The following is a 25,662-nucleotide window of genomic DNA, read 5'->3' on the forward strand; positions in this document are numbered from 1 at the left end:
CTGGGGATGGACTTATTGTAGAGAAACTTAAATATCAATCTATGAAGTATCTACCCTATGTTGGAGGCAAAGGGGGAACATTTGAAAGGTGTTAATAAAAAGTGACAAGATCTTGTCATACATAATTATCTTCATAGGACTAGCAGCCCAGAGCAAAATGGACGCAGTTGAATGTTGAGCTGTCACTGAAAACTGTTCTTCCACTTCCAGATATATTCAAATCCATGAATCTCTACCTATAGTAGAGCCCTTGCTTCCTACACATACCAAGTTCCTATTGATTATAGAGATAATATTTTGGTGTACATGGTGTGTGGCCACTTCACCCTTGGGGTAATGGTTCTTATTGAGACGTAACTGCATTCATCTCACCCGCTTGTTTTGGGGGCTTGCTATATAGACAGATCACTAGGGAAGCACAACATTTAAGTACTGCAGCTTCACAGCTCTAGTGCATCTTAGGTTAAATGGCTATTCGCCAGTGGAAGTGAGTCCAAGAGAAGCATATGTTCTCTCTTAAGCACCAGAACCACATAATTACCATAATCTTTATACCTTCTGATTGGATTTCTGTCTCATTCTAATAAAAGCAATCCTGTTTTACCCTTATCAAAAATCATCCCACTTAGATAATAAATGCTTATAATTATATCCTCTTCATGATTACAAAGTATCACTTTGATTAGATGAAACAGGCTTACCATGGAAACCACTACATCCACCTGAACCCTACTTTGTTGTTTACTGCTAGTTATATACCAAATTTTGTAATCTGCTTTGAAGTTGCATAACTATTACTAACAGCTTTCCCTTTCAAAAATAATCAGAATGATCACGATACTTTAAAAAAAATCAAGTTTTGGAGCTTGGTATTCTCAAATCAAAATTTCGTATGATTCCTTTGTCATATGGGTTCTATCCTCAGCACCGAAATATTATTAATCTTTAAGTCATAGCCAAGTATGTGATTACCCTGTAAATTTATTTTGGATGGGAAACTAGGATTAGAAAGGTTTATTACTTTTCATTCTATTTTTAAAAACCATCCTACCATGTCTTCCCCATAAGAGAAAAAAAAAAGTGTAGAAAAAAGGCTGAATACATTCATTTCCTCCAAATTTTTAATTACAATACATTTTGTCTCGGTAGTTGCTTCTAATAGACATTTAGAGAAATATACAGCCAATCTTGAAAGGAAGGAAAGATATTGCAGACTTGGTAATATCTAAAACTAACAGATGAATCAGTTAGCAAAAAGAAGGTTAGGAAAAGGCATTTCAGGCAAAAGGGAAGCACATTCAAAGGCAGAAAATGAGACATCAGAAAGTGCCTCATAGGTAAATACTGGAAGAACCCTAAGTTCTGTGGTTTGGCTAGCATGTGGGTGTGACACTAAGTATGGTATCATATTCCAAAGACAGATATCCTCGCATCCAACACAATCCAGATTGATATTTGTCAGAGTGATATTTTTTAAGTTGGCAAGGGATGGAACTATACTAAAAGAAATTATAAATTCATATTTCTTTTTCTTTAGAGAGAGAGAGTGACTGCAAGTACAGGAGGGGCAGAGGGAGAGTGTGAGAGAGAATCTTAAGCAGGCTCTACACCTAGTGCAGAGACACACCCAGGGCTTGATGTCACAATCCTGAGATCATGACCTCAGCCAAAATCAAAAGGCAGACCAACTGAGCCACCCAGGCACCCCTCATACATTCATTTCTTAATCATATCATTGTATTACGAAGCACATAATGCTCAACTAATTCAATTTATTGAGATAAGAAGTCATTCTCTTTGGGTAGACGCTCAAAATTTGAAGCTCTGGTAAATCTTTTCTAAACCATATTCATATAACAGCGTTTAGAATTCCCAGTTAAGCTTCTTTACATTGGAGTAAAAACTTTAAAAATCATATTTCAAAATCTGAATAAAAAAGCATTCTAGACTTTCACAAATTTTTCCCAGGCATTTATAGTTGTCTGATCATATGTGACCGCTGTTTTAAAAAAGAAAACTCATTGTACATTAGTCTTTCAAGACACTTGACTCTTTCTTTCTTATTCATATTTCATCAATTCATATAATAATTAAAGTAAATGTGGACCATAATAGGCAAAACTAGCATAAATATGTTTGGAAATAACTACAGCTGATTTTTTTTTTCTTTAGGCTGTCCGTTTTAGCAGGTGGGAACAAGAGTACATAGTATTACTAGTGTGTAACCTTTCAGCTGTGAACATGCTGGGTCATAACCTCAGACAAATGTTTTACAGAAGCAATGAAGAGCTTGAGTGAGCCAACGTGGTCCAGGAGAAGGATTCATTTACAAGAGCATCTGTGTAGTTCAGTGTGATAGAAGTCAGAAGAATGCAATGCCAATGGAAACTGAGGTTGGTGAAGGAAAGCCGGATAAGTTGGCGAATAAGGCACTAAAATCAGGGAGCTTCTCTGGAAAGGCAGCAGGAGCAGGACTTCAGAACATGGACTCTGGAGCTAGTCTGTCTGGGTTTGAATGCTGTGTTTCCACTCATTAGCCATATTACCTCGGGCAAGATGCTTAACCTTTTGTTAATGATTCACAATTTAGTTTCCACAATTAAAAAAAAAAGGTCGTTATTCATGAAATGTTGTTGGGATTAGATGAAGTTAATATTGTCAGGATTGTCAGGTGTGTGCTGAGAACAGTGCCTGGTCAAAACAGGTACTCACCCAACATCAACTTTATTATTATAGAAAAGTGATGACTACTAACAGTTTCTAGATTTACTGTCTCAGGACACAGTCATGACTTAATATATGTAAAATACTTTGAATGGTACTGGCATATGTTACAATTTTTATATTAATGTGTTGTTGTTGTTGCTATGGGTCATTTAAAGTTTTTAAATGATAGAGTGGTTAGATTTGTATTTCAGAAGAACCACCATGTCAATAGTGAGAGAGAGGGACTGTCGGGTGGGTGGGGGCCAAACCCCAAAGTGAGAGAATGCTTAGTAGGTTGTTGGTGCTGAACATGGACATTCCTAGAATGGAGAGGTAGAAGACATAACAGTCAAGACAGTCCTGTGGCAGAACTGACAGTAGTCACTTCTTGACTGGATGTGGCTCATGAGGGAGAGGCAGGGAGGTGAACACATTGACCATGTATGCTGTTTTCTAGGCAGCTGTACTCAAACATCGCCTATCTTTTGGTTTATGGGTATACTCAGGAAAGTAGTAAGAAAGTCAAAGCAGATTCTTGCTAAGAAATTCAGAAAATCGGCTATGGAAGGAGAAAAAAGCTTTATCTTTACAAACAGTATCTCTGCATTCGCAACCTCAGGGTCCAGAGTGAACTGACCCCTTTCTTATTAAGCCATCAAACTTCTCTCTCTCCTTCAGAATTATTTATAGTTTAGTATCACTAAACCATGCAGGCATTCCTTGAAGATCTAGGCATAAGAAGTCTTGTGGAATAATTCTTTGAACATCTTGCCTTTAATATGAACTTGCTGGATAACTGATTTAGTGTTCACTCTACTGAGAAAACTCTGTACAACAAAGTAGAGTAGTAAAAGCATTATGCTCCCTCTATTGAAATGTACCAGGCTTTGAGGATGTTTCAGATATTTCTGTGTATATTCTTCCCAGGAATCAGACAAATATTGGTGCTTAAATTGTATTTAAGGTTTCCAAAACCACATGGAGGAAGGTACTCTATCCTTAAAAAAACTGTCAACATACCCTCTTTATTGTGGAAAATACAAAAATTAATATTTGGCTAGATAGGCAATTATGTAACAAGCAAAGCCCTGTTTTCAACTATTTATGCTTAGAAGTCTTTTCACATGTATTTGGATTTTTTTTTTTTTTTGGTATATTAGAGGGTTTAGAGAACAGGGATAACAATGTTATAGAAAACTGTATCTATGGAGTAGTAAAATAACGGGGTTCACAAGTGAAATTTAAATTCTCACTTCATTTATTATACATTTACTGAGTACCTTATAGATACTGGGATACAAAAATGAGCAAAAATTAGATACAGTCCATCTTTTCAAAGAACTTCAATTCTCGTGGGAAAGATGGACATTAATCAAGTCATCACCCAACAATGTGTTAAGAACTTAGCTGTCCTATGAACTATGTGAAAGGTACCCGAAGCCACAAATATTTCTAACAGAGGAATGTGACCTAGCCTGGGAGAGTGAAGAGGACTGTGTAGGGAAGGGACATTTCAGGTTAGATTGAGAACATACACGAAAGTCCTGTGTCCCAGAGGAAATCCTGGGGACTTGAGTAACTCAAAGAAAGAGTAGTGGGAAGGCAAGGAGAGTGGGGGAGTAGTACGAAATGAGGGAGAAATTGTGAGCAGTAACCAAACCGTGGTGCACTTTGCTGGCAGAATTAAGAATATTAATGCAGTGATTTTGTTTATTCAGCTGGTTAGGTGCCTAAATAAATAGTTTAGTCAAGGTAGATGAGATAATTGCATATTCAGTCCGAAGAAAAATGAGTCCATTTTATATAGAAATTCACTTATTGACGGCCCTAAAAGAAGTACCTTATGAGGCATGATAGGGTGTAATGAGGTTATACGACTTTCGCCTAAAGGTTCTCGAACAAACTTCCAGTGCATTAATGGCCAGAGTACAATGCCATGAAATTACTCTAGTTCTGCAGCCCAGGAAACAGGCTTATACTAAAGCAAAATTTTGAAGAAGGAAACATTCATTTCTAGAGCTTTTTATTTTGGTGAACTTCCTTCTCTTTCAGAGGCTACTCTCTGGGTGTTACAGGAACTGTCCCAGCCTCTGTGCTGAACTCCCCTCTACCCTGATGCAGTCTACAATAGCAACCTCCTGCTCCATTCATCCTTCTCCATCCTCTATCTGCAGACACTCAGAGATTATAAATTCCACCTACCATTCCCACTGTTCAGAAAGCTATATCTGCATTCCTCAGGGGAAGAGAAGAGTACAGAAGATTCTTACCGTCACGAGTTAGGAGAAGAAGCCTAGTATTCAAGAAAAAATGGCAGTGTTAAGGAAGAGTGGTACTTCCTTGGGAGCACCAAGGAAGGAGATACTAATGTGGATCAAAGTTGATTAGGTGAACTTTTAAGCATGGAAGTTAAGCCTTTGGCTTAGAGGAGAATGGACAGGTTAGGTGATTCTAGAGTATACAACACCCTGGCATCCGGCCTGAAAATACAGACTAAAGGAACAAGGCATGATAGACCTGGGGTGAAGCATGAAATATTAGAGCTGGTTTAAAAATTAGCATGACTGCAACAGAACATCCAGAGGAGAGTAGCGATAAAAACAAAACAAGGACAGCAAGTTCTCAATGGCTCTTAACACTACAGTGAGGAGTTTGGTCTTTCCCCTGTTGCTATCTGAGATCTACCGAGAATCTGCAGGCTGCAGAGTAACTTGATGAGAGTTGTACTTTAATAAACTATTACAATGAATCTTTGTAGGGTTTATCCACTCATTCAACATATATTTACTTAGTTCCTATAATGCCCCCAACCCAGAGCTAGGTGCCCCAAGAGTAGACCATAAACCAGTAGGGGGATATTCATTATTACAAATGCTGAAAAGTTTGATGTGAGACAACAACATTGTGAAAAGAAGTAGCCCCAAGACTTTGCCATTTTTATCATAGATTAATTGTTGAGCTGAGAAAGGCGTCAGAGCTGACTCCATAGTTTGAAGTCTGTGAGATGAGGAGACTGTTATATCAAGCAGAAGACTGGGTCACATTTGGGGGAAAGGTGATGAATCTCATCTATCAAATTTGCTTCAGGTGATGAGTGACTTCATCAAGTGGAGACATCCTCCTGACAAATGGAGCTCATGATAATCTTATCTTCTCACTCATTATTTTTGGTTGGCAATACATAATTCTAGTAGTTTGGACACATAATATTAATACCTAGTCACTGAAGATGATATTTTTTTTGATTCAGGAGAAGCTTTTATTTCAACATTCTCCCTGCAGGCTCATGTTAATGAGATTTAATATAGAAGGTACCAAATGGGAGATGGCAGGATGTGTGAAAATCAAAGGTATTTAAGAAAAAACACTATAATTTACTCTTAAGTATATGTGAAGCATGTTTATGTGTTTATGAATATACATAACCACTTATATATACATAAATATATGTGTCTGTATATATACGTATACATATTTTTATATATATAAACATGTGTCTGTGTGTATGTGTGTGTATTAGCCATTTCTTCAAGACACCACTCAAATAAACCATCAATAATTCTGCATATATAAAAGGAATTTTTGAATGCTTTTTACTGAAGACAAGGCATAAATATGAGCAATTAGAAATTAAAATTAGAATATACACACAGCCACAGGACAGGAAATTACACAACCACCAAGTACACACTTCTTCACAACCATTTACCTAAGCTATCGTGTATGGTAAGAAGTTTAAATCTAAAAGACAGAAGTTATAAAAATGCATGAATTCAAATTCAGCTCACAAAAGTAAAATTAAAAATACATTACAAAATGTAAATCAAAAAGCATTAATTTATGCTAAAATTACCTTTCCCTCCAAGGGTTTTTAAGCATTCTGCAAACTTGATTTTAGCAGTGAAGGTCTAATTTCTATTATGTGGATATTATTCTATCTTCATGGACACAAAAACAGAAGAATAAAGAATCAATGACTTGTCCTTGTTTAGACAGTACATCAGAAACTGTACAAATAGGGAGATTTATATGTGAGAAATAAGTACCCCTATTACACCAAGTTGACTAAAAGAGGCTGAAAGGGGAGTTTTGAAGAAATCCTCTGGGGGGTCAGGAATTAAAGGCATGCCACTGTACAGAATTGCATATGTTTTTATTTCTCCATCTTGACAACAATATTCCTATTCTCTATTCCTGGAAATGCATGCAAAAATATTTTCTCTACCTTAACCCACACTTATCAAGGAAGGAAGAGACAATTATTACTGCTACTACTTGTCTAATCCTTCAAATTCTTTTCAACATTTCCCAGAAAATTCATGTATTTATTTCAGGTACTTGATGGGATAGTAAATATGTATCAAAATAATTTCTGCTACTGAAATCACAGTAAATGCACTTAGAAATTTCTCCTCTTGGGAGGGGGAAGGGGTTCCTAGGAGGCTTTCTATGGTACATGCAATGTTAACCATAGTGGTTAGGCATCCATACCCCAAAACATAAGTCTAGCCTTACAGATATACACTCCTTTCCAGTATCCAGTTAAATGCAAGAAATAAATATACAAACAAATCAAAGATAAAAATTCTCAAGTACACTATACATGAGAGGGGGTAAAATCATTTATCCCTCCCCCACCTTTTTTTTTAACATGCAATTTGGCTGAAACTACTAGATTTTAAAAAGTGTGAATCTCTAAGCCCAGCAAATTTGAGACTCCATACAGCAGAAGCAATCGTAAAGCTTGTATGAACATGAGCACTGCAACATTATTTGTAATAGCAGGAAAATTATAAACAATATGCATTCAACAATGAATAAATGGCTTAAAATTTATAAGACATTTAAACTGAGGAATGCTGGGCACAGATGACAAATAATGAACTAGATTTTTTTTTTTAAGATTTTATTTACTTATTCATGAGAGACACACAGAGAGAGGCAGAGACACAGGCAGAGGGAGAAGCAGGCTCCATGCAGTGAACCTGAGGTGGGACTCGATCCCAGGACCCCGGGATCACGACCCAAGACAAAGGCAGACACTCAACCACTGAGCCACACAGGTGCCCTGCAAATTAGACTGTGATGACATAGACAATGTTCATGATAGATCTCAGACTAGAAGTATAAAGTTAGAGAAAATCCAAATTTTGGATTTTAAAAAAAGTCAAATACATTCAGGGATGTACAAATACGGTTCTATGAGCATTAAAAATTATTGGAAAAGACATTTAAATGTTAAGATTGCTCACCTCATGTGAGTAGGATACTTTTTTTTTTAAGTTAGAGAAACTCTTATCTCTATTTTATACAATTCAGTATTTGGGTTTTGTTTTGTTTTGTTTTAATGTCATGTGAAAACAAGAAAGCAAGCAAAAGTTTGACTAAATGCCAGAGAGTTTCTGGGAAGCAGTTGCTATTTGCTCCTTAAAAATCAAAGTTTACAACCTATATAAAATTGAGGTAGCTACCTCTTCTCTGCCCTGCTGTCCCAGCATCCCATGAGAACCTGCTCCTTTCCATCCATCCAGGGACGACATATCCTAGGAGACAGCAATGACAGGGAGGACAGACATGGCTAGAGAGGGACTAGAGAGTGGCAAATGAATTTGGGAAGGTTGAGATTATCTCGTGGTAAAAATATGTGAGTGAAGAAGAGTTAGAAAAAAAAAAAAAACTGGGGGCAGTAAAGTTGGGTAGTTGTGGTTTTTGATGTGATGTCAAAGAAATCCAAAGTCTGACTAAGGACTGCTTGGTAACATGCAGTCTTCCTTAGGGATGGAGAAGGAAGTAGGGAGGGACAGATGTCTCACCTGCAACAGGAAGGTCCTGGTAAGATTAATAACCACTGGGTATTGGACAATAGGTGAGACCTATGCATATACCCTGTCCTTCCACTTATTTTTTAAAAGTTTTTTTAAAACTTTTAAAGGCAAAGGCAGAGGGAGAGGCAGGCTCCCTGCAGGGAGCCTGATGCAGGACTCGATCCCAGGACCCCGGGATTGTGACCTGAGCAGAAGGCAGACGCTTAATCACTGAGCCACCCAGGCATCCCACCCTTCCACTTTAGATCTGACAATGAGATTGCATCAATACTGGAGGGCCAAGAATAATCTTGCTGGACAAATATCAAACAGAACTAAGTTTTACCTTCCTCAAAAAACCACCAAACAAAGTTGCATCAGTGAAAATATTCTGTTAATTAAGAGAGGAAAGCATATCTCTGAGTAGGATTTAGAAAAGCTTTAAGGGTGAAAAGTTTAATAATACACTGGAAGCTATTTACTAGTGAAAATCATACATCTCTTAAAGCATTCCTAACACATAGGCTGAGGAGTGAATTAAAAAGACTAGTAAGGCATTTCTTAGCCAGTGAGAGGTTAATTGTTTAACATGGCCAAGAGTTTTTACATTCTGCCAACTAAAAAAATGTTTATGAAAAGGCTAACATCACAGACAATGCCTCTAGCACTCGATTACTTTATGGACGTATGACGTTGCTATAAGTTAATCAACTGCAAAAGAAATCAGAATTAGAAATCAGTGTCTTGGCCATATACAGATTTAGGACATTGCAGTGATGATGATGATACTGGTGGATGAAATGAAGACTTTGTAGCATAAGTTACCTCTGTTTGAATGCTTGTATAGCAATCAAGAGTCTCCTTTCTTAGAAATGGCGGTTCTTTGAAGCAGAATCATATGTATTCCAAACAAAAATTTTAATATTCTCTCTCCTCTTGTTGTTCCAAAAGATATAGAGGAAATACATCTGGACGCCTCTATATCTTCCATCTCTTTTGCACTAGGACAGCATGAATAGGCCATTCCACTATTATGTACAGAAGGTGGGTCCCCATTGGGATAGGAAACTTACAACAGAGAGTAAAAGTGAATCCTTAAAGATGTGACAAGCCGATTCAAGTTTCTGTTCTCAGGTGGGATTAAAATCCTCATCAGTGTATCCTTTTTTTTTTTTCTTTAAACCTCCGACTCCATTTCCTTCCCTATTCCCTGCACAAACATACATATAGCGCCAAAGAGTGGCAGGAAAACCAAACAATTTATTGGCAAAAAAAATAATATTTATGCCTATTTTATTACCACCAATTTGATAATTTTATATTTTGTAGGTTGCCAGTAAACTTTCACTATGTGAGTATCACTATGTGTGATACTGATATAAAACAAAATGCCAATTAATGCTTCCATGTTTGCAGTATGACGGTTTGCAGTACATTAACGGTTCTCAAGGATACCTTCTGTATTATCAAATGAATCATCTGTATTATTAAATGAATCATCCTGAAATAAGCAAAAAAAGAAAAAAAAAACACACATTTTAATTGGATTGGTTGGTGTCCCCTCCATCCCAAAAGATAAGCCTGCATTGTAATTCCGGTCATCTCTAATCCCCAAATGGGGCCTTATTGGGGAAAAGGGTCTTTGCAGATGTAATTCAGTTAAGGATCTTGAGATGAGATTATCCTCCGTGATCTGGGCAGGCCCTAAATCCAGTGACAAGTCATTATAAGAGACACACAGAGGAACAAGGAGGTGGAGATTAAATCCATACAGACAGGGATCCCTGGGTGGCGCAGCCATTTAGCGCCTGCCTTCAGCCCAGGGCTGGTCCTGGATCCCGGGATCGAGTCCCACGTCGGGCTCCCAGCATGGAGCCTGCTTCTCCCTCTGCCTGTGTCTCTGCCTCTCTCTCTCTCTCTGTGTCTTTCATGAATGAATGAATAAATAAATAAAATCTTTAAATCAATACAGACAGCCTAGAGCCTAGGAACATGTCAACAACCAGAAGTGGAAGAAGCAAAGCGCAGAGTACCACCCTATAAACAGACTTCTGGCTTCAAGAAATGGGAAAGAAGACATTTCTATTGTTTTAAGCCTCCAAGATTGTGGTAATTTGTTCTGGCAGCCCTTGGAAATGAATGCATTTTTTTCTTTTCACGCCCCTCCATTCATTCAAAGGTTATAAATAATGATAATCATGCTCACTGAGCACTAGCTGCATGTCAGAAATAGTGGTAAGTTTTTTACATTCCTTGTCTCATTTAACCTTTCTAACTGTCCTGTGAAGATGACATTATTAGCTCATATTAGCGATGAAGAACTGAGAATCCAAGTCAGTCTGATCCCAGGCCATGCTCTTCCATTAAAAATACCAGAGAAGAAGGACAAGCAGAAAGTAAATGAATACTTTTCTGCTTGCATACGTGTTTATAGAGTCTCTGGAAGGAGGGGGATGAAGAGGGAGGTGAAAGACAAGGTAAGACAGTATCTTGCATTCCATCCCATTTTTAAAAATATCTGAGGCATGTTAAAGTAGTATATACTTTTAAAAATTAATAATGAAATTCCCTTTCACTATTATTTATATTCCCCAAATGAATGAGAACATATAATGTTTGTCCTTCTCCGATTGACTCATTTCACTCAGCATGAGACCCTCCAGTTCCATCCTCGTTGAAGCAAATGGTGGGTATTTGTCATTTCTAATGGCTGAGGAATAAAGGGAATAGAAGGGAAGGGAGAAGAAATGTGTGGGAAATATCAGAAAGGGAGACAGAACATAAAGACTCCTAACTCTGGGAAACGAACTAGGGGTGGTGGAAGGGGAGGAGGGCGGGGGGTGGGGGTGAATGGGTGACAGGCACTGAGGGGGGCACTTGACAGGATGAGCACTGGGTGTTATTCTGTATGTTGGCAAATTGAACACCAATAAAAAATAAATTTATTTTTTAAAAAATTAATAACGAAAGAAAAGTGCAGTTGCCAAGCAAAAGAAAAAAATATTAAATCTCTAAATGAATCATCAGAAATGAGTGAAAATAAAAAATATATAAGCAAAATGAACAATTTTCAGAATCTAACTGAGAAAACAGGGAGATGCACCAAGAAAGTATTAATGATCACTAGTGATCATAGTAATAAAAGTGATCACTAGAATGCTGCTGTCCTTTTTGTTGTTATTTAAATAAAAGTCAAGCCTCTTCTACCTACGTCCCACCTTCTGCTCCACTCCTAGGCATCTACCATGTCCCCGACGAGAGGCCACCAGCGAGCAACAGGAGCTAAATATGCCAGTGTTAGGTGTGCAAGTCTCTCTCGCAGGCATTTCTCTTCTGTTTGCTCTAGTTCTTACAAGGTTACTAATGTGGCCTGAGAGACAGGAGAAATTGGGTGTCTCAAAACACAGATTATGAAATTATTATCAAGGGAGTTATAAGTCTGTGTTCTCTGGATGTCATTTAAGAAAATGGAGATTTTTCGGGCCTGAGCGATTTGCATTTAGACTTAGAATTCAGAGAAGGAAATGTTTATGGCCTCTGATGGTTACTCCTGAACCTACAGCTCTAGAATGTTGGTGCCTTTCACCATGATCCTCCGATCTAAGATGTGGGAGCTACAAAGATACCAGCGAAATCGGATCCTTACTTTTATTTCCCTCTTCCTGGGATTCTTTCTTACTAAGCCACTCCTCTTTTCATTAAAAAGGAATTTCTCTAATAATTTTCAAAAAAACAAGAAAATATTTATCAAAGTAGTGACTCAAGCTTTTGATTATTATCAATTAGCATTTTATCAAATCTTTACAACTACTCAATATGCCAGTCGAAGTCAGTGCTTCATCCTTCCCAGAGACACATGAAAACCCCCAAAGATAATTGAGTAGATTAGAGTGAACACCAATAAAATCTAGGTCAAACTTAATAATCTTCAAACAGCAGCACCCACACTGCATACTAAACGCACCAACCATGGTACAGGATGCTTCGATGAAGTCAAAGCCAGTCCAGGGCTGTTTGAGGATGATCCATTTCCATATGCTGACTTCTGCCTGACTTTCTCTTTTCATTATATTTTCTTTCAAATGGTATTTTTCCCCGTTTACTTTCAATAGCATGTTCAAAATGACAAACTGATAACTGGCAATTAATTTTTGATTGATTTGCCCTCTTGGGACTCATTGAAATGAGCCATAAGAGACAGAAACTGGCCCAGGTAGAAATTGTGAGATATGTTCGTCTCACCTATACCCTCAAGTAACCAGGATTTCAGTATTAGAAACCACAGATGGAACTTTAAAAGAACAAACTGACAAATGTATTGAGACTATGCCACCCAAGGCTTTTCTCATAGAGGCCCCACTTGTTTTCAGGATCATTTAAATTTAATTCTATATAGCAGTGAGGGCATATTTCAAGCACCCTCAAGTTGGCAAGGGCTTCAGAGAAGTGTTTTCCTCATGGCTTGTTCCTCACTTGAACTCTGGGGAGGACACTGAACCAAAGGTGCTCTTACAAAAAAGGTTTTACACTGTACATGTTCTGCTCCCCCCCTTACCCCCTCCCACGCCAAACAAATTCACTGATTCCTTGAAAAAAAAAAAAAACTTCTCCAAGTACCTATTGTGAATTAAGGCGTGAGGGAAGATAAACAATAAATAGGTATCTGCCTTGAGGGGTTGGCACCCGAGTTAGGAACGCACTGAGATTTGTTAAGTGCCATAGGCGGTGGTGATGTGGGAAACACGGGGGCGGGGGGGGGAGTTCATTTATTCTGGAGGGATCAGAAACATCTCACAGATATCTCTGAGGTAGAAAAGCCATCGAAGACCTATTCTTTTAAAGGTTTTGGAAGTAACTTGGCTTTTTGCTTCTTTCAGTTGGAGTATCTCATAATTTACCCTGCATTATTGAGGTTCTTGCTAGGCGTCAGGTAAATCTGAAAGTCTGAATGCTGGAAATTGATTACATGTGATCCTATACTTTTGAAGTCGCATTTTCATATTTGATGGGCATTCCTAAGCTTCTAGCTCTCCTATACCTAGGCTTTTTAAAAAGACTTTGTCATTACAGGGTATATCCCATTCATTTAGTTTATATTCGTGTCACCCCTTTCCCCCAATAACTAGTCTGAGGTTTTTGTCAAAAAAGTAGTTTGAGATACTTATAGACTTAGAGAGTTACAAAAATAGTAGGGAGGGTACCCATATACGTTTCACCCAGATTTCCCTAATGTTAATATCTTATGTAACCAAATATAAGAAATTAGCATTGGTCTAATACTATTGACTAAATTGCAAACCTGATTTAGATTTCAACAGTTCTACTGATGTCCTTTTCCTTCTTCAACACCTTGACTTTTTCTTTTAACTATTTTTTTATATATAGTTTAGTAAATGACCAGTTATATGAGTGAGAAAAAGGAACAGGGATTAGAATTGCCAGCTTCCTCAATGAAACATTCATAGTTAAGAATATTTCTTCTTTTATCCTTTGAAACAAACGTAAGCTTTGTTCAAAGAGATAAGCTTTGATCAATGTCATTTTATATCCACTCATTGTATAATCTTGGCTGAACTGGGATACATGATAAATGCACAAAAATACATTTTCACAATTCCATTCTCTACCAACAGGAGATGGTTCCGTATGCTAGGGATAGGAGTTTTGGTCCCGTAGGGTGAGGTTTCACAAGAAAGTAGCATCTGAAAGTTCTATGTTTCAGCAGGAGAGTGGCAGTTGCCGACACCCACATCAAGATTCTCATCTGCTGGAAGCCAGAGCTCCTCCACTGCCTAACGTCAAAGCAAGAAGTGACTTGTTATCAGAATCTCTGTACATCCCTCATTTTTCCTCTGCATTATTTCTTATCCAATTGCCCAAGAGAACCCATGGTGGGTGCTTTGTTTCATATCATTCCTTCTTTGAAGGGTTTTGTTTTAAACCCTTCAACATTATTTAAACAAAATAATGAAAGGAAACCAGGCCAGGGATGAAATACCTGAGATGATCCCCTCATGTTTGTTTCTTCTTCCATTCTCCTTTTCAGATTGGTAGCATTTGCTGGGATCACATTATATTTTCATTCATTCAGTAATGTGAAAGCTTGGATCTTGGAATAACAAATGTGCTCAACTACCCATGGTACACCACAAGGAACATTATTTTGACATATATATGAAAACTGGGAGTAAAAATTGCTCTGGCACAAGGAGGATACTCCATCTCTCCTAGAAGTTAACAGTAGACTACTTTGATATAACTGATCAGGGAGTTGCTTTTTTATATTCTCCAGAGTCCCTGGCATTCATCAGAAATTATCTCTTCTTGCAGTGTCATTTCTAAGTGCACTGCAAGGCGCTCGCAGCACGGCTGGAACCTGTAGCCTTATAGATTTGGTCCATTAGCCAGAAAAACATATTAATAGCAACAGTATTTCCTTTGGTTAAATAAGAATAAATTTCAGGCCATTAGTTTTTCACCACTCCCACCCAGATGCTATGAAAATAATAATTCCACTCTGCTTTGAAAAGAGAAGCATTTATAAAATTATGGAAAAAATTGTTACTTATTTAAGAAGTTGTTGGAAGGCCTAGGTTTCAGGAGAGAATGTATGTGCTAATGTTTGCAAACTGTAAAGAAGTGTGTAAACTTCAGGCTTCAATGCAATTCTACATCTTTACCTTTTCCATAGACCCCTGCATATAAAAATCCTAAGATGTTTGTCAACTGCCTGATATTCTTGGTCCAAGGGAACTTGATAGTAAAAAGAGATGCTAAAATAATTAATTATATTTAAATAAACATAATAGGGGCACCTGTGTGGCTCAGTTGGTTAAGTGTCTGCCTTTGGCTCAGGTTATGATCTCAGTACTGAGCTTCACATTGGGCTCCCTGCTTCTAGAAGCCAGGAGCCTGCTTCTACCTCTACCTCTCCCCCTCCCTGTGCGCTCTTTCTTTTTCTCTCAAATAAATAAAATATTTTTTTAAAATTTTAAATAAACAAACATAATAGAAACATATACTGTATACAAGATATAAAAGCCATAATCATATGAAGGTTGCTATAATTTGTTAACATATTTTAAAAGGGTGGGGTTTGTTTTTGTTAATTTACTTGAACCATTTAAACCCATTTGACACATTTACATCCCTAGGAGAAGACTTTAAAAATTAAACGAAGCTTTAAAATGTTATTTTTTCTCTTCTCACTTACACTATTGATTGGGTTTGGCTGACAGGCCCACAGAAATTAGACCTATACCTCAAGCAGAACTTAGGATCATGAAAAATTCTTCCACCACCTACCAAGAGATGAGGAGGCTGACCTGTTGCTCCAGACATCTATCATGAGCAAGGCATTTCTTTAGCAAGCTTTCTTGCTAAATTTTGGACATAATGTTTTTCTTATTAGATTGATTGTCAAGACTTTCATTTGATGTGTAACGAGATAGGAGCTGGAAACTGGGGGCACTTGATTGATTTTCTGATTTGCCCCACTGCATGGCAACAATTAGATTAGTTGTTTCAAAGAGTTTCCACATTTCAGATCTCCACCCAGGAAGAAGCAAGCCCAGGGCAGTTGCTGTGGTGACCGCCCAGGCCAGGCCCACAGGCATAAACACACTAGTCCCACCAGCAATCTTTGAATTTTAGCTCTTGGACTGCAATAAGGAAAAAGAACGCATAAGCAGTGAGTCATCTGTTGATCATGAATCAGCCTTGATGATGAAGAAAAATGGATATAACTTTTTAAATTTTTTTTCAAGAATAAGTAATTACTTGTAATACTGTACATTAACTATATAGGAATTTAAAAAATTTTTAAAAAGATATAAGTAATCTTGTACTATTAGAGAAAACTTCTATCTTTTGACCACAAATACAGGAAAGAAGTTTTTTACTTTTTATTTATTTTTTAATTTTTTTAAATATTTATTTATTTATTTATTCATGAGAGACAGAGAGAGAGGCAGAGACACAGGCAGAGGGAGAAGCAGGATCCATGTAGGGAGCCCAATGTGGGACTTGATCCCGGGACTCCAGGATCCCGCCCTGGGCCAAAGGCAGACACTCAACCACTGAGCTACCCAGGCATCCCAAGAAGTTTTTTTAAAACGTACTATTTTGAGAATTAATTAAAATAAAGTTTTTGTTAGGGTCACTTACCCAACAAATGATCTTTCCATATAAAGATAAAGCACATATGCATTTGGTGTCATTAATATCACAAGAAAAGAAACAAATAGAAGATGAACTCTTAAAAAAAAAAGTGAACTCACAAAAAGTAAACTCTTCAATACAATGGGTTTTACCTGAAAGGAATCTTTACTATCATTTTACTTTTAAGAGAGATTCTACTCTTGTGTTACTAAGACTTTAAAAATAATTCACTAAGGCTACTATACTTAAACATTACTTCTTCATAAAATCTGTCAAACATTTAAACGTAAATATTTTGGTCACAGTTAATTATTGCTTAATAGCTGAAATACATTGTCAACACATTGTTAATTTCATCTAACTTGTGACTCAAAGGATCTCATTTTTCAGTTAGAACATTACAGTCTTTAAGTGCTCCTTTGGGATAGAATGGAAACTGACTTCCAAGAACTTAGGTTAATGAGAACACTATATCCCAAGGTCCTACAGATTATTTCACATTGTAGCCTTAATCTTAAATATTTTATTTTTTTTTTTTAATTTTTATTTATTTATGATAGTCACAGAGAGAGAGAGAGAGAGGCAGAGACACAGGCAGAGGGAGAAGCAGGCTCCATGCACCGGGAGCCCGACGTGGGATTCGATCCCGGGTCTCCAGGATCACGCCCTGGGCCAAAGGCAGGCGCTAAACCGCTGCGCCACCCAAGGATCCCTGTAGCCTTAATCTTACTGATCGACATCAGAAGCCCAGATTCACACTTGCCCAGGAGTAGTTACTCATAGTTGTACTGGGGAATCAAAAGCCTACCCTTCTCTGAGGCTTTAAGGTAACATTCCGCTCACCTTGTCACTCAGTGGCTAGTCCACCTGATTGAATCTAATGTGTAACAAAGTAACAGTTCACAGTATAAATTAAAATTCTGTGTTTTATCTAAAACTTCCTTCCCCCATCCCCTTGTAATTTTATGTGGGATACCTCTTTTTTTGAACAGCCAGCCTGTATCAGCAGGAAGCCAGGCTTTGACCAAAGAGGACATGGACAAACTTTATTTTTCTCCCCAGAGTTTCTCCGATCCACTTTATTAAAGGAAAACTGAGAAAAGTTTTCTGGTGAAGACATTTGTAGTTTTGTAGGCACATACAGTGGTGTGGACAGGGATTGGGATTTTTTTTTTTTTTTTTTTTTTTTTTTTAGGGATTGGGATTTATTTGTTTTTGGTTTCCTTCAATATCTTAGAATCAATAATAATAATCAATAATCAATAATAATAATAATAATCAATAATCATCCCCGGGGAAAGGATCTCCAGATGTTAGAAGGCCTCAGAAGAGTCCAATCTAGTAGTACCTTTGCCAAAGGAGTCCTGCAAAACCTTACAGGAGCCCCATCCTTCCCGTCAGTCACGGGGCCCTCTTGGCTGCAGGTACCACATTTATCTGATGTTTCTGTTGCAGTGGGGGGCTGCACAGACAGGTTGTATTTTAAATATTGTATATTCTGATAACATAAATGAACTATGGGTAATAAAGTTCTGACTTGAAAAACAGGAATCTCAAGTAAGAGAAAAATATGTGGATAGTTGTTGGATGTTTCACTTTTTACCACATCTTTGTGTTGTGATTATTACTCCAAAGCAGAATTGGTATACAGATGGTTAACCAATTTGAAGGAATGCTCTTACTTATGCCTCTGCCCCTACATTGCCCCAGAGCCTCTCATACCTATCTTTGGAGAAAAAGTTAAGGGTGTTTTCTCTAAGAGAGAGAAAACAAAAGGAACAATTGAAAAACTTTAACTATCTCTAACCACTCATGGCTATTCATGATAACAATGGAAAAATAGGTAGCAGTTGGCAGGAGAAAGGTCCTCTCTTAAAACTTGTTTTGCCTGGGTGAACAATCAACTCAAGGCACAAGAGGTAAGGAAAAAAAGATGATAAGAAACATAGTAGAGCTACATAGCAGGGACAAAGGAAAACCAGCTTTTATTTTCCACACAGATATATTCAAACATTGAACTATGTTATTTTTTCATAGGTTGCATGAACTGAAAATAAGCAGCTGTGCATACTTTTGGATATTTGGTCTTGAGTTAACTCTAATTTCAAGGGTATGGCCTCACGCAACAGCAGTCTTTCTAGGCATAAAGAGTAAATAAGGAGCTATCTTTGAAAAGAAAAACAGCCCTTGGAGGGCCCCTCCTCTAAATACTGTCACAGCTCCACTTTGCCATACACTTTTATAGGAGAGGCTGCCTACCATTTCCATGGAGATCCACTGTCATTATGTCTGAGGTAAAATGATATGAGACTACTTGACAGGCATTCAGAAGATCTTTGTAATTTCCTGTTTTATTGGGTAGCAGTAGGAAAAAAACCCACAGCAATAATCAAGTATGGATACTTAAATGAAAGTACATTAAAAGCTGGTGAACTTGGCTCTCTTAAGTGCGCCAAGTAATTAGCTTTTATTCATTCATTTCACAGTCTGCATCCTGTAACACTCATTGCAAAGAAAGGAGGAGACTGCTCTCGTGTGCACACTAATTGCTAAACGTGTAAGTGACTTGAATGATCCTGATCTCAATCCATGACAGAAAAATATATTAATGAAGACAGTATGACTAAGGCAAAAATAGGAGGACAGAGTCAACAGAAGTTTATACTGCTCTCGTAGTAAAACATGATTCAAGAACAGATAGCAGAAGGACACATTTAATTAACTCTTGTACTTGATCTTACTCATTTTATTCATACTCCAAATTAAAACAAAATATACGTTACACAAGGTTTAAATATCTGCAAGGAAATAGTGATGATGACAATCGATTACTATAACGATTTTACCCACAAGAATGGGAGCTCAAGAACAGCAAAGTACATTTGCTAAAAAGCTGTTCCAATGAAACTTGAAAACAACCATATTTAAGTTGATATGTTTTCATCTATATTAATAAATGGTCTGTGTTTATTTCTGTCTGAAATTGGTGACTATGTGAGGAGGAGTGCAGTTTACTCACTTCATCCAAAAACTGAATGTCAAACGAGTTTAAAAACCAAAAGACCGGGACACCTGGGTGGATCAGCAGTTGAGCGTCTGCCTTAAGCTCAGGGCGTGATCCCAGAGTCCCAGGATCGAGTCCCACATCAGACTCCCTGCATGGAGTCTGCTTCTCCCTCTGCCTGTGTCTCTGCTTCTTTCTCTCTGTGTCTCTCATGAAAAAATAAATAAAATCTTTAAAAACAAAAAAAAACAAAAGACCTACCCTTAAGTAGCCATGAAGATTAGTCTTACTCTTGGTTCTTGACAAGGAATATAATCCTGACCTCTGTGATGCAGAAGTCTTTTAAAATGTTTTATCATAAAATATATTTGTGAAGGATCAGGAAAGGATGCATAGTCCATTAATTTCCCTTCTATAGTCTTTAAATTTTTGCCTGGATTCTCTTTAGTCCATTGGAGATCTGTACACTTTAGATAAAAGCTTTAGCAATTTATAGAATTTTTTTTCCTGAAATGTACTTTGGTGCTAGCACCTAGAAATGCTATAATAAACATCTCTATGAATTTTATTAATGCATTTTTTTAGGCATAGATACTGGTGAGGCCATCATCTTTTACATCACACCAGTGTGCTTTTATGAGACCTATGTAAAATATGTATTTGTTATTCCCAAGAAAAGATGTTTAGAGGACACAGTAAATCTTTTAAGAGACTATAGTGGTTTTAAAACATGTCTGCAAATTCTTTGACACTCTTCAATCTAATACCCCTCCATTGACTATGAGTTGCTGTTGTGACTTGGTTCTAGCGAAAAGAAGGTGATAGAAGTGATGCTGCATGATTTGGGAAGCTAGGGAATGAAAGGCAACACAGTTTTCAGCCATTCCCTGCCCACCACCACCACCACCATGCCTTGGAGACCTTAGCCAACATATGTAAGATATGTAGCTTCCTGAGCCACTGTGCGAGGGAGACCCACATGGAACAACCATACAGACATAGACATGCCCAAGGAATGCCAACTGTTCCAGTGTCAGCTTTTTGAATCTTCCTATCATCAACTGCCAAATATTTGAGTGGGAAAAACTTCAAATGATTCTAGTCCCAGAGTTCCAGCCAAGCTGGCTGATGCCAGGTGGTACAGAAATGAGCTGTCCCCATTAAGTTCTGCCCAAATTACAGATTCATGAGCGGAATAAATGTTGTTACTCTTATGTGATAGGCATAATAATGGCTCCCCAAAGATGCCCATATCCTGTCCCCTGAGGCCTACGGATATGTTAGTCTACAGGGCAAAGGGGAATTAAGTTTGCAGACGGAATGAAACCTGTTAATTAGTTGACCTCAGGATAGGGAGTTTATCCTGGATTATCCAAGTGGGCCAAAGTTATCAAAAGGCCCCTAAAAAGGGAGGAAGGAGAAGAGAGTCAGAAGGAGAGAGGAGTGCAAAAAGTAGGGCCAGAGAGATGCAACATCACTGGCTTTGAAGATGTCGGAATGGGACCATGAGCCAAATAATATGGAGAGCCCCCAGAAGCTGTAAAAGGCAAAGAAACAGATTCTCTCCTAGAGCTGAAGAAATTCAGCTCCATTTTAGCCTAAGACCTAGGTGGGACTGCTGATCTCCACAATTTTAATTATAAAGGTTGTTTAAGTTACTAAGCTTGTGATACTTCATTGCAGCAGCAAGAGAAAACTCCATACTCTGGTTTAAGTCTCTAAGTTTGGAGCGCTTTCTTCTTTTTCTTTCTTTCTTTCTTTCTTTCTTTCTTTCTTTCTTTCTTTCTTTCTTTCTTTCAAGATTTTATTATTTATGTGAGAGAGAGAGAGAGTGAACGAGTGAGAGAGAGAGTACAAGCTGAGGAGAAAGGCAGAGAGAGAGGGATAAGCAGACTCCCTGATGAGCAGCAGGCCCAAAGCAGGGCTCCATCCCAGGATCCTAGGATCATGACCTGAGCCAAAGGCAGATGTTTAACCAACTGAGCCACCCAGGCGCCCCATGGGGGGCTTTCTTACTTGCCATCCTATAGTTGGGATAGTGACCTTGTCCAATTCTCACATCTGGCCTATAGGAAGCTTAACCAAATCAACAAACAACCTATGGCAACTTTGCAGCATCTCCTTTTTCCACCCTCATGCTCCCTTTCTCCTGATATGTTTCCTCGCTTTTGTTATGTCTATTGTTTTATACTACCTCGAATTCTTTTAGAATAGGACCATTAATAAATAAATAAGATGGGTTAAAATGATATATTTGCTATGACCTACCAGAAGTAATGAAGTAGACTGAATGAAAAGTATCTTTTCTTTGTCTCTGCTAAAAACAAAACCGAACTTCTAAAGCTGATCCACAGCTACGGACAGCATCAACTGAAGACAAAAGCAATGTTAGTTTAATTTTTTTAATGTTTAATGTTTTTCTAAAAATAGGGAAATAAAGTGTCTAACACTTCTGTTTTTCAATTTAAGAACAGGAAATGAAAACTCATAGAAAATGTAATAAGAACATCTATGTATGTACATATGTTTGTGTATGTATATCTATATGCACATTTTATGCATATAATATAAATATATAATCAATGTATAAATACATAATATATATATATATATATATATTTCAGCTTTGTATTGTATCTGCTTAAGGAAGAGAGAATTAAAAAAGAGGTAAATAGAAACCAGAAATTGACAGAGAAAGACACAGAAACAGAAGGGAAAACGAAATGGTATTAAAATGTTTGCTATTCAGGGAAGGAAAGAGACACCTGGGAGCTCACAGAGACACACAAGAGATAAAGAACCAAAAAGGAATCCATACGAAATGCTCACAAAAAGAGGAACATTAAGTAAAAAGAGAAAGACTTTCATGGAGTAAGTAACACTCCTAGCATATGCCTTTTGAAGATATTCTCATTGAGAATTTCTGATACTACACTAGATTTTAATATTCTAAAATGACAATAGGGAGATTATATATCTCTCAGCAATACCTGGCCCTCCCTCAGGTCTTCCCAGCTGCAGAAACCAGGGGCAGAGGTCACCAGGGCCAAGAGTGCAGAGCAGAAGCATCACCTGACAACTGGGATCCTTCCTGATATATTAGCTGACTCTTCTGTACTTGCCTGTCCTCTACCTGCCACCTGTCTGCAATCATCGCATATGCGTAACATCCGTGTCCCTAAGCCTCTACCTCAGCTTCCCTTGCCTGCCCTGCCCCCAGCACACTTCAGGCTGCACAACCCAGTAAACATGCACCTGTTTCTTTTATGTACTTTATGCTACTGGTTGGGGTCTTGCTCCAAAACATATGTACCATACAAAGCCACAATACATAGTGACCTAGCCACAGACTCCTGCTATTCCCACCTGGCCAGTTTCCTATTCCCTTTCAAAATTATAATTCGTATTTTGGGTCACCTTACTGAAGTCACTATCCCAGCTCTGTCTGTATACTTTTGCTTATAAAAGAAAAGGCAGAAGAGTCCCCTCACGGGGTGGGGGCGGGGGGGGGGATGCAAAAGCAAAGTTACCCTATATGCCAACTACCAGCCAGAAAAAAGAGAAACAAAAATGATGCTTGAGTATATATATATATATATATATATATACACACACACACACACTCCCATCTCAGCAGAGTCCTTTGACTTGGCAAAGTGATTCGTCTGTTGGGAGTCAATGTGGAAAGAGAACAAAATCTTGGGAATTCTTAAGGAGACTGTATCTTATGCTTCCTTGTATCTCTACAGAGGTAGGGACTTGATGCCCAAAGGCTTTAATGACTACTGAAATTGCTCTCATCATCATAATCGATAATACATGGAAACCTGCAAAGCAGTATATGGAATTAAGTAATACCAAGATATCTACCCTTTTTGAGAGAGTAAGGTCCCCTTTAATCTTGGGTGTCAAGAGGAACTCTTCATTATCCTTGGGAAAGGTCCATCCATGTTCACATCAATGTTGCCTGTGAATTCTACTTTATCTCAGTAGAGTATGTCACAGTTTATAAAGCACTTGTGCATTAATCATATAGAATGAAGTCTCTTTCTGTTCAGGCTGCTTCTATACAAGTACAGAGTATTATTTGCAGATAATGTGCTTCACTGAGCCTGCACTGAATTGTTCACGCAACAGCTGTAAATCAAGATTGACTTTTTGAACCTAACTTTGCATAATTCAACAAGCTACTGAACATCTTCTGCCTAAGCAGGCTCATGACTTAGAGGAATCGGCAAAGCTAAATAACTACCCAATGCTGCCTCAAAACGATTAAATAACAAAAGGTTTCGCATTAACAAATCAGGAATGAGTCACTTACTGTCTGATTCTTCACTGATCAAGAAGTGACAGAGAAGGTGCCATTTACAAAAAGAAATGTCATAAAATGATTGAATTGTGAATTTCTTCTAGTCTCCAATAACAAGAAAATGACCATAAAAGGAGGTGGTAGATGGGGAAAGATAAGTGCTATTAAATACTAGTCTGTCAAGAGACAAATCTATCGTTGTCTTGATGGTAGAGTTAGTCTGAGCTCAGAAGAAGTAATCAGTTCTGTAGCTAATGAGTATACGGCTCTTAATAATTGCATTATAGTGAGGACTAAGCTGTATAAATCAGAAACCCTGTTATGTCAATACATAGTTAACAGGTGCTTCAAGACGGCACAACAATAAAACTTCATTATTGTGCTGAAACTTTTACTTCCTTTCCTTCTGCAGTACAATTATTTAGAAAGATGGTGACCAGCTCCTCCACCAGCCCATTTCCTTTAGTAGCTCGTTTCTTTTATCTTTTTCCACCGATATCACCCTCCTTCCCTTGTGGCATGGTCTTGAGCAGCATTAGACCTGCTGTTACCGTCTTTTTCTCCAGATCCACCTGCCCCAGGAATTGACCTATCGTCAGGCAGCCTGTACCTGAAAACTCTCAATGTTTACACCACTCATGCCAGCAAATGATAATGATGATAGGAAGGAGGAGGACAGCTGAGTTACTTTTTACCACATGTCAGACAGTTTTTTCAAATATTTGTCACAAAAACCATATAGGCAGCAATACCATTATTACTTTTTTTCCAAGGATGGTGAGATTTGGAAGACTTAAGAAACTTGCCTAGAATCACACAAAGTGGCACAGAAAGGGCTTAAACTGTGCTATAAAACTCAGTGCACTTAATCATCACATTAATGATTTACATTACTAGTAAAGTTTTTAAGTCATAGGAGATCAGAATTACTATGATATCACTATAATCATACTCCAGTGAGTAAGCAATCATATGGGGCCGGATGGTAAACTCTGCCCTATGTTTTCCACAAAGCTTAATTATCTAGTATTATTATTTCATATGAATGTGTTTTATATCTTCAAATATACTCTAAACTCATAAATAACAAAAGCTATGTTCATATAAGTTAAATTTGTTCTTTAGCGCCAAACACAGTGTTATCCATGAGAATGATCAATATACAATGATTGAATGAATTCTAAATTGTGTGATCTCAAAATACTCTTTTAGGCCTTTAAAGGATATAATTACCTAAAATCTAAAAAATGGAAATGCAATTCTTTGGGGGAGAGGGGGATAAACAAAGAGAAAAGTGATAATGGTCCAAGAAGGATGGGGTGGGGGATAAGTGGTGGGATGCTACACTTAAGTAGAGCTCAGAAAGGCAAGCAGATGGAAAGTAGAGCAACCCCTGATGAGATGAAAGGATGAGAGTCCTAGATTGGGGATGCATAAGGGATACACTTTCCTTCCTTATTATGTTCTAGGAATGTTCCAAATGTTTCTGTGGGGACAAAGAAGAGAGATGATCAGGAATTTTCCTGGCCTAAGACATACTGGAATGAAGGCATGTTACTAATCCCTAAAAAAGGATGCCACTGGCAGGAATAAAAGAAAGTAACACTTCTTTCTTTTTTATAAATTCTATTTATTTATTTGAGAGAGAGAGAGAGAGAGAGAGAGAGAGAACACATGAG

The 25,662-nt window shown here is 37.8% G+C and overlaps 1 protein-coding gene and 1 long non-coding RNA gene across 7 annotated transcripts in view; one reads left to right on the forward strand and one right to left on the reverse strand.

The window, feature by feature from the left end:
• Positions 1-25,662, reverse strand: part of IMMP2L (inner mitochondrial membrane peptidase subunit 2) — an 848,583-nt gene that overhangs the window by 220,760 nt on the left and 602,161 nt on the right. The window lies entirely within an intron of this gene.
• On the forward strand, positions 1,685-19,262 carry LOC111098833. 2 transcript variants are annotated; one of them, XR_005369735.1, is made up of 3 exons: positions 1,685-1,827; positions 2,277-2,393; positions 19,157-19,262. It is a non-coding gene; the product is annotated as an uncharacterized LOC111098833 (long non-coding RNA). The 2 variants fall into 2 exon arrangements; XR_005369734.1 differs by lacking the exon at positions 19,157-19,262 and adding an exon at positions 4,759-5,455.

The sequence above is a fragment of the Canis lupus genome, chromosome 14, assembly GCF_011100685.1.
Source record: "Canis lupus familiaris isolate Mischka breed German Shepherd chromosome 14, alternate assembly UU_Cfam_GSD_1.0, whole genome shotgun sequence".
Classification (NCBI taxonomy): domain Eukaryota; kingdom Metazoa; phylum Chordata; class Mammalia; order Carnivora; family Canidae; genus Canis; species Canis lupus.